Here is a 17444-nt window from a genome sequence, read left to right as displayed (position 1 = left end):
GACATATATTAACCACGTTTTATTATTTTGCACGTTTGCGCTAAGTTTTAGCTCGTTGGTCATTATTCACGCGTGTAGCGGCGGGCAAAGCAAAGTACAATCGTCTTTGTAGTGGAGCTGGGAGGGGCAAGCATAAGGGACGAAGATGGGGGTAACTGTCGGATGTGATCATACCAGCCCTAAAGCACCGGATCCCATCAAAACTCCAAAGTTAAGCGTGCTTGGGCGATAGTAGTACTAGGATGGGTGACCTCCTGGGAAGTCCTCGTGTTGCATTCCCTTTTTAATTTTTTTGCACGACGTGCAAAAGAAAACTCACGGGCTCCCCAGCCATGGCCGATGCCACCGCCGCCGCTCCATCGCCGTAGCCGCGCTCCCCGCCGCCCGTGCGTCGTCTCGTCGTGTCCAGGAGCTCCGCCGCCGTCCACTTCGTCGAGCTACCCGAGCCCCGTGTGCTCGCAAGGCCCGAGTCCACCGCATCGACCTCGCCCGAGTTCGCCGTCGCAGGAGATCCCCTTCAATGCCGTCGCCGCATCAGCTCGTCCCCGACCCCGCCGGTGGCCTCTACGGGTGCTCTATGAGCCTAGCTACCCCTCCTACCCTTCCTCTCTCGCCCCCGAGCCGTGTAGCCACCGCACGAAGATCACCCGCACGCACCGCCACGGATCTCGTCGCCGACGCGCTCCCGGCCATCCTCCGGCCAACTCACGGTGTCCAACGCACTCACCACGTTGCGTTGAGTCCAACCGTGCACTCCCCGCACCTCACCGCACACCCTAGCCCCGAGTTCTCCTTCACCCGAACTCCGGTGACCGCCTAGGTCGTCGCCGGCGCCAACTCCAGCCACCCCGACCCCAACTGACTCCACCAAGAGCCGCGGTTCGTCCCCAGCTCCACCCCGATGCCCTCCGCGACCCATTTGGTGGCCGGAACGGCCAAAACCACTTCCGCCGGCGGCTAAACGCCGGTGCAGCCGTTTTGACTTTGACCACGGGTGGGCCCTGGTTGACTCTGTTGAGTCAATGACAGGTGGGGCCCCCTTCTGTTAATTATCGAGATTAGTTTAAACTAAATTAAATTAGTTAATTACCCACTGACACCCTGGACCCACTGGTCAGTTTGACCTGGACCGGGTCTGTTGACTTGCTGAGGTCAGCATGACCTCATGCTGACGCAGTAAACCTTTTCTGAAATTAAAATAAATCTAAAATGATTTATAAATTCCAGAAATTGTTACAAACTTCAAAAATTCATATAAATTCAACCGTAGCTCCAAATCAAACAAATTATATATGAAAAATGATCAGAAAAATCCAATCTATCCATCTGTACTAGTTTCATGCATGTTTAAACAAGCTAACTTGAGGTTTAGTGCAGAACAAGATAAAACACTTTAAAGGGCCATTTATGAGTTTGAAATTTGAATCTTTGGTTCAAATTGATTCAAACCCATCTGGTTTTAGTTGCATTAGCCCAACACACTCATATTGCCATGTTTCATGCATGCATCATATTGTTGCACATTGTTTGGTGATGGTTGTGTATCGGTGTTCTTTGCGGCAGGTTCTGCCTCCGAGGAGTACCGTGATTACCCTAGCGAAGAACCGTATCCGTGCATCGATCCATCAGGCAAGCAACCAACCATTTGATCATATCGATACAATCCCATGTTCTCGCTCTTGCTCTCTTTTACTGCATTAAGACAACGCGTTTTAAACTGCTGTGTGCTACGGTAGTTGAACCCATTTCCTCTGCATGACCTGTCATTGCCACAGTAATTAGATGAAACCCACTAGCATGTGTAGGAATTGATCGAGCCATATGTATGTGTTGTTCCTACCTTGCTATGCCTGCTATGCTTAGAGTCGTGTCAGGTCTGGTTCATCTGGGTGATGGGCTAGAGTGAAATGATCATGTCGGTAATGAGAGTGATGTGGTGAACACGATTTGGTAAAGGTATCGATGAGAGGCCATGTAGGAGTACATGGTGGGTTGTTTCATTGAAGCCGACCTTAAGAACTGAGATCTGTATGCGTGATTTAAGATTCAGCTACTACCATGCATTGGGCCCTGAAATATGACCCCGCTCGACTTCTTATTCACCCTAGTCCTCTGTCCAGGAGTTGCAAGTAGTTTCTGGTGTTTGTAGCTTACTGGAGGCCGTGGACAGCGCTGACCCACGGGGTGGGCTGTGATGCGGTAGGTACGTGGCACGGTGTACCGAATACCCGTTAGGTATCTCGGGAACCCTGTACACATCGTTCGGGGCCGTATGGGACACCTCGGCCGGACTCCCTGCGGATGGAACCTGGATAGGCGATAAACCTGGACTAGAGACTTAGGTGTTTAGGTAGGTTGTGGTCTACACCCACGTCGGCTTTCGCTTGAAGTCTGCCGAGCACATGTCGTGTGCAGACGCTAAGTGGTGGAAACATGTATGAAGAAGTACACCCCTGCAGGGTTAACATGATCTATTCGAATAGCCGCATCCGCGGTGAAGGACTACTTGGTTGCTTATACAGTTCATAGACAAGTGAATGGATACTACTAAAAATCTCAAGATAAGCGTGAGTGCCGAGGATGGCTCTTCCGTAGGATGACGGAGGTGGATCCTCGGTGGTGTATTGAAGTGGTGAGTAGTGGACTCGTGTGCGCAAAACCATTTCAAGTTGGAGTCTCGTAGGATAGCTTAGCCAAGAGTCAAAGCTGGCTTGCTGCAATAACTCCACCAACCCTTCTTGATAATGTGCATGTATGTAGGATCTGACGTAAGTCTTGCTGGGTACCTTTGTACTCATGTTGCTATAATTTACATTTTACAGAAGGCGTTGCAACCCCTTCTGATGGGTTCTTCGTAGACGTTGACATTGACGAGTAGACTAAGGCCCAGGTGGTGACCCTGAGCTTGTGAAGGTCCACGTAGTATAGCTAGGCTTTCCAAGCCTCTTTTATTTTACTAGTTCTCTGTACTCAGACAAGTTACTTCTGCTGCTAGTTTGTATGACTGTATGACTTGAATGTGGGTCGTGTGACCCGTACTTGTATGTATGTTATGTATGGCTCTCTGAGCCTTTAAATAAAGTACTTGTGTCGTAGAGTCATGTTGTGATGCCTTGTTGTATTTGCACATATCGAGCATATTGTGTGTATGATTGAAATGCTTGGTATGTGTGGGATCTGACTATCTAGTTGTTTATCTTTAGTAGCCTCTCTTACCGGGAAATGTCTCCTAGTGTTTCCATTGAGCCATGGTAGCTTGCTACTGCTCCGGAACACTTAGGCTGGCCGGCATGTGTCCTTCTTCGTTCCTGTGTCTGTCCCTTCGGGGAAATGTCACGCATTGAGTACCGGAGCCCTGTTAGCCCGCTACAGCCCGGTTTACTGGAGTCCTGCTAGCCCAGTGCTACAGCCCGGACCCACTTGCTGATGACCGACACGTTCGATGCTGGGTCATGGATGCCTGTCCTTGTAAGTCTGTGCCACTTTGGGTTTACGACTAGTCATGTCAGCCCGGGCTCCTTATCATATGGATGCTAGCGACATCATCATATACGTGAGCCAAAAGGCGCAAACGGTCCCGGGCAAAGGTAAGGCGACACCCGTGGGAATACCGTGCGTGAGGCCGCAAAGTGATATGAGGTGTTACAGGCTAGATCGATGTGACATTGAGTCGGGGTCCTGACAGCGTTGGTATCAGAGCCGGACTGCCTGTAGGTTCTCCAAGCCAAACTGGTCAATGTTGAGTCTAGAAATGCTTTAGTTATATGTAGGGGAATTGATTGTGGGATGGTACGTAAGGCTCTTTTTACTTCTTTACCTCATGGCATTCTGATCTAAGTCAGTCCATTCTTCTACCGGGGCTTAAGGATTAGGATCTTCTGTCTCTATCAGGTTCACGTGTTACGAATCAGTAGTACCTTATAGGTTTGATGACTACAAGCCTAGTTTAGTTCTACTACCTTGTTATGCTGATAAGTTGAACCCAGAAGCTTGATATGATATTGTTGAGTGTCTATGCAATTTTTTTGATAAATGTCTCAAACCCTTCTTGAGCATTTACAGCTGTTATGCTGTCGAAATTTTGCTAGAAATTCTAATGGCTTTGCATTATGGTTGTGCTTTCAGATGGCCACTCGCGACCAAAATCAAGTGGTTCGCCTGACCCGATGCATTGGTGTGACCGGTCATACGGCCATGTTAGTCCGAGTGATGATCGAGACGGGTTACCGTTGGTATCCCGAATACACGGTCGAAGAGCAGTTTCGAGATTTTAACCAAAGCCAGTATCTTTGCACCGTCCGGATATTTCCCTCTTATCCTGGTTCTACCGAGGCTCTTCACTGTTCCTATGGGCTCGGTGTTACTATTGAGATGGCTGTGCAAGATGCGGCTTATTCTATGATGACCATCATGCGAGTCAGGACTGGCCTGCTTCGCAACACCGACTTCCGGTATATGCCGGCTTCACTTCCTGGAGCGCACGGTTATCTCCGGGCTATCTATGCTGACCCCAGTCAGGAGGACTCACTAACTCGCACCACTGCTGAGTTGCTCGAGGATAAGGACCGAGAGAACCGGCCTTGAGAATGGAGCTTTTCAACACCCGCGCCGATCATTGGGCCACCTTGACTCGGTTTGCACCGGCTGTGCAAGCTGGATGCATGGATATGAGAGATCTGTATCCTGTTAGGTCTGCTCTGCCGGACATGATGGATTGGCGTGATGTGGGAGGCATCACCCCACCTCGTGGTCCTCGCAGGCCACCGTTTGTTGGTCCAAGACCTCACCCTAGCCCTTTTGGTCCACAGGCTCCTCAGGACCGTTTGTTTCCGGATGCTCACGTTGAACTTCCAGGCTATGGAGGAGACTTCTATGAGAACTACTACGGAGATGACTGAGATAGTAGTAGTTCCACTAGGTGTTGTAATAGTTGTATTTCCACCGTTCTGCATGACTTGTGGAATATGACTTAGCATGTAGTAATTCCGGGGGTGTAGGAAAATAATGTATAGGAGCTTGGGATGCCTCCGATGATATGTAATCCTCCTCTCACCGTAGTAGTACTTGTTGGTCTTGTACTAAACCTCGTATGGTGTGTATGACGATGGAATAAAAGAAGTAGTTTCTGTATCTACCATGTCATACGGATGATCATCTTGCATTCTGAGTTGTCCATTACATCCTACATTCTATGTAGGAATCTTGTCATGTTGGACTAAACCATTGTCTTGTTTTTCCTAGGATGGTCAACACCCGCAACAACCCTTCTCCCCCAGAGCAGGCCAAAGGCAGCAGAGTTGGGGATACAAATCTGCCTCACCCTCCCTCTCTGGCAGAAGTTATGCTAGAGGCTGAGAGAAACAAGCGGGAGACCAACCGTTTGTTGGAGCGTATTGAACAGAACACAGCACACCATCAGAGGACAAACTTGGTGTCACTCAGTGATTTCATCAAGTTACATCCACCCATGTTCCACCACTCCGTCGAGCCTCTCGACGCTGATGACTGGCTTCGCAGTATTTCTCACAAACTGCATTCTGCGCTAGTAGCTGAGGCTGACAAGGTCACCTTTGCTGCATATCATCTTGAAGGCCCCGCCAGTCTATGGTGGGAGAATTATGGAGCTATGCGCCCAGCGGACCATGTCACTACTTGGGCTGAATTCAGCAAGGCTTTCCGTGAACATCACATTCCGGAGGGTCTCATGGACCGTAAACGTGAGGAGTTCTGTAGTTTCACTCAAGGTCGACTCTCTATTGACGCTTACAGCAGGGAGTTTGGTAACCTTGCCCGTTATGCAACGGAGGAAGTTTCTACTGATGCCAAGAAGCAGGCAAGGTTCCGTAAGGGGCTTAGTCCTGAGCTTCGCCGCGACCTCCGTCTGCATGAGTCCACATCTTTTCAGAAGCTTGTTAACAAGGCCATCAGTGCTGAGACTGGTCAGACTGATTATGAAGCAACACGCAAGCATGGCCGTGACTTGGGTTCCTGTCAGGACCCCGACTCGATGTCACATCGATCTAGCTGGTAACACCTCATATCACTTTGCGGCCTCACGCACGGTAATCCCACGGGTGTCGTCTTACCTTTTTCCCGGGACCGTTTACGCCTTTTGGCTCGCGTATATGATAGTGTCGCTAGCATCCATATGATAAAGAGCCCGGGCTGACATGACTAGTCGTAAACCCAAAGTGGCACAGACTTACAGGAACAGGCATCCATGACCCAGCTTCGAACGTGTCGGTCATCAGCAAGTGGGTCCGGGCTGTAGCACTGGGCTAGCAGGACTCCGGTAAACCGGGCTGTAGCGGGCTAACAGGACTCCGGTACTCAAGCGTGACATTTCCCCGAAGGGACAGACACAGGAACGAAGAAGGACACATGCCGGCCAGCCTAAGTGTTCCAGAGCAGTAGCAAGCTACCATGGCTCAGCGGTAACACTAGGAGACATTTCCCGGTAAGAGAGGCTACTAAAGATAAACAACTAGATAGTCAGATCCCACACATACCAAGCATTTCAATCATACACACAATATGCTCGATATGTGCAAATACAACGAAGCATCACAACATGACTCTATGACACAAGTACTTTATTTAAGGCTCAGTGAGCCATACCTAACATACACAAAGGTACGGGTCTCACGACCCCACATACAAGTCATACAGTCATACAAACCAGCAGCGGAAGTAACTTGTCTGAGTACAGACAACTAGTAAAATAAAAGAGGCTTGGAAAGCCTAGCTATACTACGTGGTCCTTCACAAGCTCAGGGTCACCACCTGGGTCTTTAGCCTACTCGTTGATGTCAACGTCTACATAGAACCCATCAGAAGGGGTTGCAGCGTCTTCTGTAAAAATGTAGATTATAGCAACATGAGTACAAAGGTACTCAGCAAGACTTACATCAGATCCTACATACAAGCATAGTATCAAGAAGGGTTGGTGGAGTTATTGCAGCAAGCCAGCTTTGACTCTTGGCTAGGCTATCCTACGATACTCCAACTGAAATGGTTTTGCGCACACGAGTCCACTACTCACCACTTCAATACACTACCGAGGATCCACCTCCGACTTCCTACGGAAGAGCCATCCTCGGCACTCACACTTATCTTGAGGCTTTTAGTAGTTTTCCATTTACTTGTCTATGAACTGTATAGGTAACCAAGTAGTCCTTTACCGTGGACGCGGCTATTCGAATAGATCATGTTAACCCTGCAGGGGTGTACTTCTTCATACATGTTTCCACCACTTAGCGTCTGCACACGACATGTGCTCGGCAGACTTCAAGCGAAAGCCGACGTGGGTGTAGACCACGACCTACCTAAACACTTAAGCCTCTAGTCCAGGTTTATCGCCTATTCAGGTTCCATCCGCAGGGAGTCCGGCCGAGGTTTCCCATACGGCCCCGAACGATGTGAACAGGGTTCCCGAGATACCTAACGGGTATTCGGTACACCGTGCCACGTACCTACCGCATCACAGCCCACCCCTACGGTCAGCGCTGTCCACGGCCTCCAGTAGGCTACAAACACCAGAAACTACTTGCAACTCCTGGACAGAGAGCTAGGGTGAATAAGAAGTCGAGCGGGGTCATATTTCAAGGCCCAATGCATGGTAGTAGCTGTATCTTAAATCACATATACAGATCTCAGTGCTTAAGGTCGGCTTCAATGAAACAACCCACCATGTACTCCTACATGGCCTCTCATCGATACCTTTACCAAATCGTGTTCACCACACCACTCTTATTACCGACATAATCATTTCACTCTAGCCCATCACCCAGATGAACCAGACCTGACACGACTCTAAGCATAGCAGGCATAGCAAGGTTGGAACAACACATACATAGGGCTCAATCAACTCCTACACATGCTAGTGGGTTTCATCTAGTTACTGTGGCAATGACAGGTCATGCAGAGGAAATGGGTTCAACTACCATAGCACACAGGAGTTTGAATCGCGTTGTCTTAATGCAGTAAAAGAGAGCAGGAGCGAGAACATGGGATTGTATCGATATGATCAAATGGTTGGTTGCTTGCCTGATGGTTCGATGCACCGATACGGTTCTTCGTTAGGGTAATCACGGTACTCCTCGGGGGCAGAACCTGTCGCAAAGGACATCGATACACAAGCATCACCAAACAATGTGCAACAATATGATGCATGCATGAAACATGGCAATATGAGTGTGTTGGGCTAATGCAACTAAAACCAGAGGGGTTTGAACAAATTTGAATCAAAGATTCAAATTTCAAACTCAAACATGGCCTTTTAAAGTGCTTTTCCTTGTTCTGCTTGAAACATCAATTTAACTTGTTTGATCATGCATGAAAATAGTACAGATGGATAGATTGGATTTTTCTGATCATTTTTCATATATAATTTGTCTAATTTGGAGTTACAGAATAAAAGTTATGAATTTTTGAAGTTTAAATAATATTCTGGAATTTCCTGATTTAAATTAAATCCAGAAATTATAATTATTGCGCCAGCATGACGTCAGCATGACGTCAGTGGTCAACTGCGGCTGGCTGAAGTCAAACCTGACGTGTGGGGCCCACACGTCAGTGACAGGGGGGGTTAAACAGGATTAAATTAATCCTAATTAGGGATTAGTGGCGCTGGGGCCCACTGTCAGTGTCAGGGGGGGTTGACTAACAGTAGTTAGCGCTAATCTAACCACCTGGCCGACAGGGCCCACGCGTCAGTGACCCTGGGGGGTCAAACCCCAGGTCGGACAAGTCAAACCCCACCGGCGACATGACGCCGGCGAGGTCCGAGACGACGGCGAAAGTGCTTTTTGCCATTCCGGCAACCAAATGGACGGCGGAAGGCATCTACGAGTTGCTGAGGTTGAGCCGCGACTATTGGTGGTGGTGGTTGGGCTCGGGGTGGCCGGAGTCGACGACGGCGAGCTCGGCTGCGGCCGCCGGGGTTCGGTCGTGCACGGGAACGGGGTTGGAGCTCGAAGTCGAGCAAAGCGAGGCGCTAGGGATGCTCTACGGGGTCTTGCGAACTCGTTGGACTCGCCGGGGTGACCAAATGGTCACCGGAGTGCGTCGACGGCGAGCTCGGCGACGGCGGAGGTTCGGCCGTGGTGGGGAGGAGGCTACGGTGGGGGAACGAGGGGGAGGAGAGGGGGAAACGGTGGCGTAGCTCACCGCGGTTGCAGTGGGCGTCGAAGCGGGCTCGGGGACGCGCCGGAGACGACGAATTCGACGGCGACGATGGTCGGAGTCCGAAGAGGGGACCGGCGACGGGGCGGCGATGCAGGGCTTCCGGGGAGCTGTGGAGCGGTGGGGAGGAAGAGGGGGTCGTGGTGGAGCTTCTGAGCTAGTCGGGGGAGCGAGGGGTGGCCGGAGACGTCGGCTATGGCGAACGGCGGCGGCGGTGGTGTTCGGCCGTGAGAGAGAGAGAGAGAGAGAGAGCAGCACGGGAGAGAGAGGGGGGATAAGGCCAGGGGATCGGGGCGGCACCGAGAAGAAGCGCCGCGGCGTCGCACTGGCGGGGGAGACAGGCAGACGAGCTGGTGGCGTGGCGCTCCGGCCGTGCGCGCGCGCCGGCCACACGCCTGGCCGACTGGCGCCAGGAGGACGACGACGGTGGTGGGCTGGGCTGGCTTGCTGGGCCGGCCAGCTGGCTGGGCCGCACAGGTAAGTTTTCCCCTTTTTTTCTGTTCCTGTTTTTTTTATTTAATATATCTGCAACTTTGTTGAATTTAATAAAATACCTAGGCAACTTCAAAAATCATCAAACTATTCCTGGCCCATAGTTGGATTATTTCCAACATGAAACATTTTAGTTTGGAGATATTTGAGCATTTAAATATTTTATATTATTTTAAATGCCCAAATTCAAATATCTATGATTTAATTCAAAAACCATAGGATGGCCTAGAAAAATGTGCACCACTTTTGGCAGAGGTTCTGAACCAAGGCAAAAATGATGGGCATTTTTAGAAGGGCATTTCAGGTTCATTGAAAAATTATTTTAGTAACCCTAGTTGGTTTCAGAGGGGACTGGGGGTTCTGTCATCCCCATTTCAAATTTCTGATGAAAGGGTAAACATGATGCAACACTCTAATGCATGACTAGCTAGGGTGTGACAACTCACCCCCACTCAAAAGAATCTCGTCCCGAGATTTGGGTTCCTCCAGGAAGAAGGCGGGATATTCAAGTCGAAGACGATCCTCCCTTTCCCAAGTTGCTTCATCCTCAGAATGGTGCGACCATTGTACCTTGAGAAACTTGATATTATGACGTCGCGTGGTACGTTCGGCTTGATCGAGGATACGAATGGGGTACTCTCGATATGTAAGATCATCTTGGAGATCAAGCGTTTCGTGGTCCACTCCACGGATAGGATCCGAGAAGCAACGCCTGAGTTGAGAAACGTGGAAGACATCGTGAACTCTGGAGAGGTGCGGAGGTAGTTCCAACTGGTAGGCAACTTCTCCTCGTTTGGCAAGAATGCGAAAAGGTCCAATGTAACGAGGAGCCAATTTGCCTTTGATACCGAAACGATGGGTTCCCTTCAGAGGGGTGACCCGAAGATAAGCCTTCTCGTCAACCTCGAAGGTCATAGCCTTATGTTTTCGGTCATATTGACTCTTTTGACGAGATTGGGCTGTTTTCAACTTTTCACGAACGATGCGAACTTGTTCTTCTGCTTCCTGAATCATATCCGGGCCAAAGAATTGTCTTTCCCCGGTCTCTGACCAGTTAAGGGGTGTTCGACAACGTCGTCCATAGAGAACTTCAAAAGGGGCTTTACCCAAGCTAGATTGATAGCTGTTGTTGTAAGCGAATTCGGCAAATGGAAGGCACTTCTCCCAGTCCATTCCGAAAGAGATAACAGAGGCTCGAAGCATGTCTTCTAGAATCTGATTGACGCGTTCCACTTGACCACTTGACTGAGGGTGGAAAGCGGTGCTAAAGGAGAGACGGGTTCCCATAGCATTTTGGAAACTTTCCCAAAATCGAGAGGTGAAAAGACTTCCTCGATCCAAGTTAATTTCCAAAGGAACACCATGGAGAGACACTATTCGGGAGATGTACAAATCTGCCAGCTGACTAGCGGTTATACTTTCACGAACAGGTAAGAAATGGGCTACTTTGGAAAGACGATCGACCACGACGAAAATAGCATTATTCCCTCTCTTGGTCCTGGGAAAACTGGTAATGAAATCCATACCAATTTTATCCCATTTCCATTCAGGAATAGCTAAGGGTTGAAGGGTGCCAGCAGGCCGTTGGTGCTCTGCTTTTACACGACGACAGACGTCGCAATTAGCAATATATTGAGCAATTTCTCTCTTCATCCTAGTCCACCAGAACCTCTGGCGTAGGTCCTGATACATCTTAGTGCTACCGGGATGAATGGTGAGAGGAGATTCATGAGCTTCCTTAAGTATCAACTGCTGCAGATGCTGGTTCTTGGGAACCACTAGACGATTCTCAAAGTACACAACACCATGATCATTTGTGGAGAAACAACTAGCACCTCCGCTAGCAATGTTCTCTTTGATTTTAGATATTCCCTTATCTCGCTTTTGGGCAGCGATGATTTGATCCGTAAGAGTAGGTTTTGCCACCAAGGTGGAAAGAAAACCTTGAGGAACAACGTGAAGGTTAAGCTTCCGAAATTCCTCATGGAGAAGCGGTTGACTTTGTTGTAACATCAGGTTGTTACAGTAAGATTTACGACTTAGCGCATCAGCCATGACGTTGGCTTTCCCTGGGGTGTAGGTTATTCCTAAGTCGAAGTCTGTGATCAGTTCAACCCAACGTCTCTGCCTGAGATTCAAATCCGGTTGGGTGAAAATATATTTCAGACTTTGGTGATCAGTGAATATTTCGCAACGATTACCGAGGAGGTAATGTCGCCAGGTCTTAAGTGCATAGACTACGGCTGCAAGCTCTAGATCATGGGTAGGATAATTCTCCTCATGTGGGTGCAATTGCCGTGAAGCGTAAGCAATTACGTGTCGATCTTGCATGAGAATGCAACCTAGTCCTTGTCGCGAGGCGTCGCAGTAGATAACGAAGTCCTTGGAGAAGTCTGGCGGTACCAGCACGGGAGCAGAAGTCAGGCGTCTTTTCAGTTCCTGAAAGCTGTGCTCACATTGTGGAGTCCATTCGAACTTTTTATCTTTCTTGAGAAGTTCGGTTAGAGGTTTGGCAACCTTGGAGAAGTTCTCAACAAAGCGACGACAATAGCTCGCTAAGCCTAGAAAACTCCGAACTTGCTTGACCGATTCAGGTGGAGTCCAGTTAAGGACGGCTTGAACTCGCTCAGGGTTAACAGCAATACCTTTACCAGATATTACATGACCCAGATAGGTCACTTCTGACAACCAGAATTCACATTTTGAAAATTTGGCATAAAGGCGATGCTCTCGAAGTTTCTTCAACACTAGCCTTAAATGTTCGGCATGTTCTTCCTCGTTCTTGGAGTAGATGAGTATATCATCGAGATAAACTACGACGAATTTATCCAAATACTCCATGAAGATTGAGTTCATTAACCGAGAAAAGGTGGCTGGAGCGTTGGTTAAACCGAAGGACATGACGGTGTACTCGTATTGGCCATAACGAGTAACAAAGGCCGTTTTCGGAATGTCCCCGTTTCTGATTTTGATTTGATGGTAGCCCAACCTCAAATCCATCTTGGAGAAGACTGAGGATCCAGCAAGCTGATCATACAGATCGTTGATCCTGGGGAGTGGATATTTGTTTTTGATTGTGACCAGATTGACAGGTCGGTAATCTACAACCATCCGGTCCGTACCATCCTTCTTCTTGACGAATAGGACGGGGCAAGCCCACGGAGATGAACTAGGTCGGATGAAACCCTTTTTCAAGGACTCATCAAGTTGTTTCTTAAGCTCGGCTAGTTCTAGGGGTGCCATCTTATAGGGTCTTCTAGCAATCGGAACGGTTCCTGGAATGAGGTCTATTACGAACTCAACATCCCTGTCAGGTGGAACACCTGGCAATTCCTCTGGGAAGACATCCGGGAAGTCACAGACTACCGGCACGTCCTCAAGGTCTGGCAAAGGGCTGGCGTTAAGAGAATATAATTGTCGCTTGGCTATTCGGGTCAAGACATTGACTATCTTCCCCGAAGGATGGGTGAGTTGAACAGTCCTAGAGAAGCAATCAATTTTGGCTTGATGAGCTGACATCCAGTCCATACCCAAAATGATATTAATATCTGAAGATTTAAGGGCTATCAAAGATGCGAGAAAAACAAGTCTGTCGACTTGGATTTCATTTCCATGGCTTACCCTAGAAGTTTGCCATTTGGATCCCGGAGTTTGAATTACCATAGAGGTTGGCATATCACCGAATGCGACGTTATGCAAGCGAGCATAGTTTTCAGATATAAAAGAATGAGAGGCTCCTGTATCGAAAAGAACAGATGCCGGGTGGCAATTAACAAGAAGCGTACCGAGAACGACGTTGGGATCCTCTTGAGCTTCTTCGGCAGAGATACAGTTGACATGGCCACGTGAAGCGGCGACCGGCTTGGCGTGGAATATTTTTCCTATCGTCTTGCTACGGCCAACAGCTTTAGCAGATTGATTGGGGTTGGTCTGGGGGCACTCACGCATATAGTGACCAGATTCCCCACATTTGAAACAAGTCACGGAACTGGTACGTGGAGGAGCATTATTGGTTGGACCCCCATAGGGCTTGGCTGGAGCAGACTGTTGAACGGGGCGAGGCGCCTGGAAAGATGGCCTCGGTGTGAACCTGGGTGGCAGGGCGGTGTTGGGCACCCACACGCGGCGCTTCTGAGGACCAGCACCGGATGAGGAACCCATGTCACGGCCATGCTTGCGTGTTGCGTCATAGTCAGTCTGGCCAGTTTCAGCACTGATGGCTTTGTTGACAAGTTTCGAAAAAGATGTGCACTCATGCAGACGGAGATCGCGGCGAAGCTCGGGACTAAGGCCCTTACGGAACCTTGCTTGCTTCTTGGCATCAGTAGACACTTCCTCAGTTGCATATCGGGCGAGATTACCAAACTCCCTGCTATAGGCATCCACAGAAAGTCGGCCTTGGGTGAAACTGCAAAATTCTTCACGTTTACGGTCCATGAGACCCTCCGGAATGTGATGTTCACGGAAAGCCTCGCTGAACTCAGCCCAAGTAGTGACATGGCCCGCTGGGCGCATAGCTCCATAATTCTCCCACCATAGACTGGCGGGGCCTTCAAGATGATATGCAGCAAAGGTGACCTTGTCAGCCTCCGCTACCAGCGCGGAACGCAGTTTGTGAGAGATACTGCGAAGCCAATCATCAGCGTCGAGAGGCTCGACGGAGTGGTGGAACGTGGGTGGATGCAATTTGATAAAATCACTGAGTGACACCACGTTAGCCCTCTGATGGTGTGCTGTATTCTGTTCAATACGCTCCAACAAACGGTTGGTCTCCCGCTTGTTTCTCTCAGCTTCCATCATAACCTCGGCTAGTGAAGGGGGATGAGGCAGATTTGCATCCCTGGCTTCACTGCCTTCGGCCTGCTCTTGGGAAGCAGGGTTAGCGCGCGTGTTGACCATCCTAGGTAAACAAGACAATGATTTAGTCAGGATGGTAAAATTCCGACATAGGATACATAATATAAGGAATAACTCGGAATGCAAGATGATCATCCGTATGACATGGTAGATACAGAAACTGCTTCTTTATTCCATCGTCATACACACCATACAGGGTTTAGTACAAGACCAAACAAAGTACTATTACGGTGACAAGAGGATTACATCTCATCGGAGGCATTCCAAGCTCTTATACATTATTTTTTCTACATCTCCGGAAGAGTACAAACTAGGTCATATCCCACGAGTCACGCAGGACGATAGACGACACAGCTAGTGTGAACTAGTGATACTACCACTAACTTAGACCGATCCGTAGTAGTCCTCGTAGAAGTCACCTCCATAGCCTGGAAGTTCAACATGATCATCCGGAAACAGACAGTCTCGCGGAGCTTGTGGACCATAGGGGCTAGGATGAGGCCTTGGACCAACAAACGGTGGCCTGCGGGGACCGCGAGGTGGGGTGATGCCTCCTACATCACGCCAAACCATCACGTCCGGCAGAGCAGATCTCACAGGATAGAGATCGCGCATATCTGAATATCCAGCTTGCACCGCCGGTGCGAACCGAGTCAGAGTAGCCCAGTGGTCAGCACGGGTATTGAAGAGCTCTAACCTTAAGGCCCGATTTTCACGGTCCTTATCCTCGAGCATCTCAGCAGTGGTGCGAGTCCGTGAATCCTCCTGAGTGGAGTCAGCATAGATAGCCTGGAGATACCCTTGTGCTCCCGGAAGTGATCCTGGCATATACCGGAAATCAGAGTCCCGAAATAAACCAGATCTGACCCGCATAATGGTCATCATAGAGTAGGCGGCGTCCTGCACAGCCATCTCAATAGTAACCCCGAGTCCATTGGAGCAGTGAAGAGGCTCGGTGGATCCAGGATAAGATGGAAATATCCTGACAGTGCAGAGATACTGGCTTTGATTAAAATCTCGGAATTGCTCTTCGACCGTGTACTCGGGATACCAGCGGTATCCAGCCTCAGTCATTACCCTGACCAACTTAGCAGTATGGCCGGGTACATCTAGACATCGAGTCAGGCGAACCACTTGATTGAGGTTGCGAGTGGCCATCTGAAAGCACAATCATAATGCAAAGGCATTAGAATTTCTAGCAAAATTTCGGCAGCATAACAGCTGTAAATGCTCAAAAAGGATTTTGAGACATTTGACAAAGGATTACGTACACACTCAACATCACCATATCAAAGTTCTGAAACCATTCTGGCAACATAATGTGGTAGTAGAACTGAACTAGGCTTGTAACCATCAAACTTATAAGGTACTACTGATTAGTAACACGTGATCCTGATAGAGAGAATAGATCCTAATTCCTTAACCCCCGGTGGAAGAATGGACTGACTCAGATCAGAATGTCATAAGGTATAAGGAGTAAAAAGAGCCTTACGTTCCAACCCACAAACAATTCCCCTACATATAACTAAAGAATTTCTAGACTCAACATCGACCAGTTTGGCTTGGAGAACCTACAGGCAGTCCGGCTCTGATACCAACGCTGTCAGGACCCCGACTCGATGTCACATCGATCTAGCTGGTAACACCTCATATCACTTTGCGGCCTCACGCACGGTAATCCCACGGGTGTCGTCTTACCTTTTTCCCGGGACCGTTTGCGCCTTTTGGCTCGCGTATATGATAGTGTCGCTAGCATCCATATGATAAAGAGCCCGGGCTGACATGACTAGTCGTAAACCCAAAGTGGCACAGACTTACAGGAACAGGCATCCATGACCCAGCTTCGAACGTGTCGGTCATCAGCAAGTGGGTCCGGGCTGTAGCACTGGGCTAGCAGGACTCCGGTAAACCGGGCTGTAGCGGGCTAACAGGACTCCGGTACTCAAGCGTGACATTTCCCCGAAGGGACAGACACAGGAACGAAGAAGGACACATGCCGGCCAGCCTAAGTGTTCCAGAGCAGTAGCAAGCTACCATGGCTCAGCGGTAACACTAGGAGACATTTCCCGGTAAGAGAGGCTACTAAAGATAAACAACTAGATAGTCAGATCCCACACATACCAAGCATTTCAATCATACACACAATATGCTCGATATGTGCAAATACAACGAAGCATCACAACATGACTCTATGACACAAGTACTTTATTTAAGGCTCAGTGAGCCATACCTAACATACACAAAGGTACGGGTCTCACGACCCCACATACAAGTCATACAGTCATACAAACCAGCAGCGGAAGTAACTTGTCTGAGTACAGACAACTAGTAAAATAAAAGAGGCTTGGAAAGCCTAGCTATACTACGTGGTCCTTCACAAGCTCAGGGTCACCACCTGGGTCTTTAGCCTACTCGTTGATGTCAACGTCTACATAGAACCCATCAGAAGGGGTTGCAGCGTCTTCTGTAAAAATGTAGATTATAGCAACATGAGTACAAAGGTACTCAGCAAGACTTACATCAGATCCTACATACAAGCATAGTATCAAGAAGGGTTGGTGGAGTTATTGCAGCAAGCCAGCTTTGACTCTTGGCTAGGCTATCCTACGATACTCCAACTGAAATGGTTTTGCGCACACGAGTCCACTACTCACCACTTCAATACACTACCGAGGATCCACCTCCGACTTCCTACGGAAGAGCCATCCTCGGCACTCACACTTATCTTGAGGCTTTTAGTAGTTTTCCATTTACTTGTCTATGAACTGTATAGGTAACCAAGTAGTCCTTTACCGTGGACGCGGCTATTCGAATAGATCATGTTAACCCTGCAGGGGTGTACTTCTTCATACATGTTTCCACCACTTAGCGTCTGCACACGACATGTGCTCGGCAGACTTCAAGCGAAAGCC

General features: G+C 49.0%; 1 non-coding gene across 1 annotated transcript; it reads left to right on the top strand.

Annotated features, from left to right (window-relative positions):
• Window positions 1-160: 160 nt before the first annotated feature.
• Window positions 161-279, top strand: LOC119343291. The gene has a single exon (XR_005166008.1). It is a non-coding gene; the product is annotated as a 5S ribosomal RNA (ribosomal RNA).
• Window positions 280-17444: the final 17165 nt, after the last annotated feature.

Source organism: Triticum dicoccoides, unplaced genomic scaffold, assembly GCF_002162155.2.
Source record: "Triticum dicoccoides isolate Atlit2015 ecotype Zavitan unplaced genomic scaffold, WEW_v2.0 scaffold121746, whole genome shotgun sequence".
NCBI classification, from domain to species: Eukaryota; Viridiplantae; Streptophyta; class Magnoliopsida; order Poales; family Poaceae; genus Triticum; species Triticum dicoccoides.
Note: the sequence above shows the minus strand (reverse complement) of the source record. Positions and strands in the feature narration are given on the sequence as shown.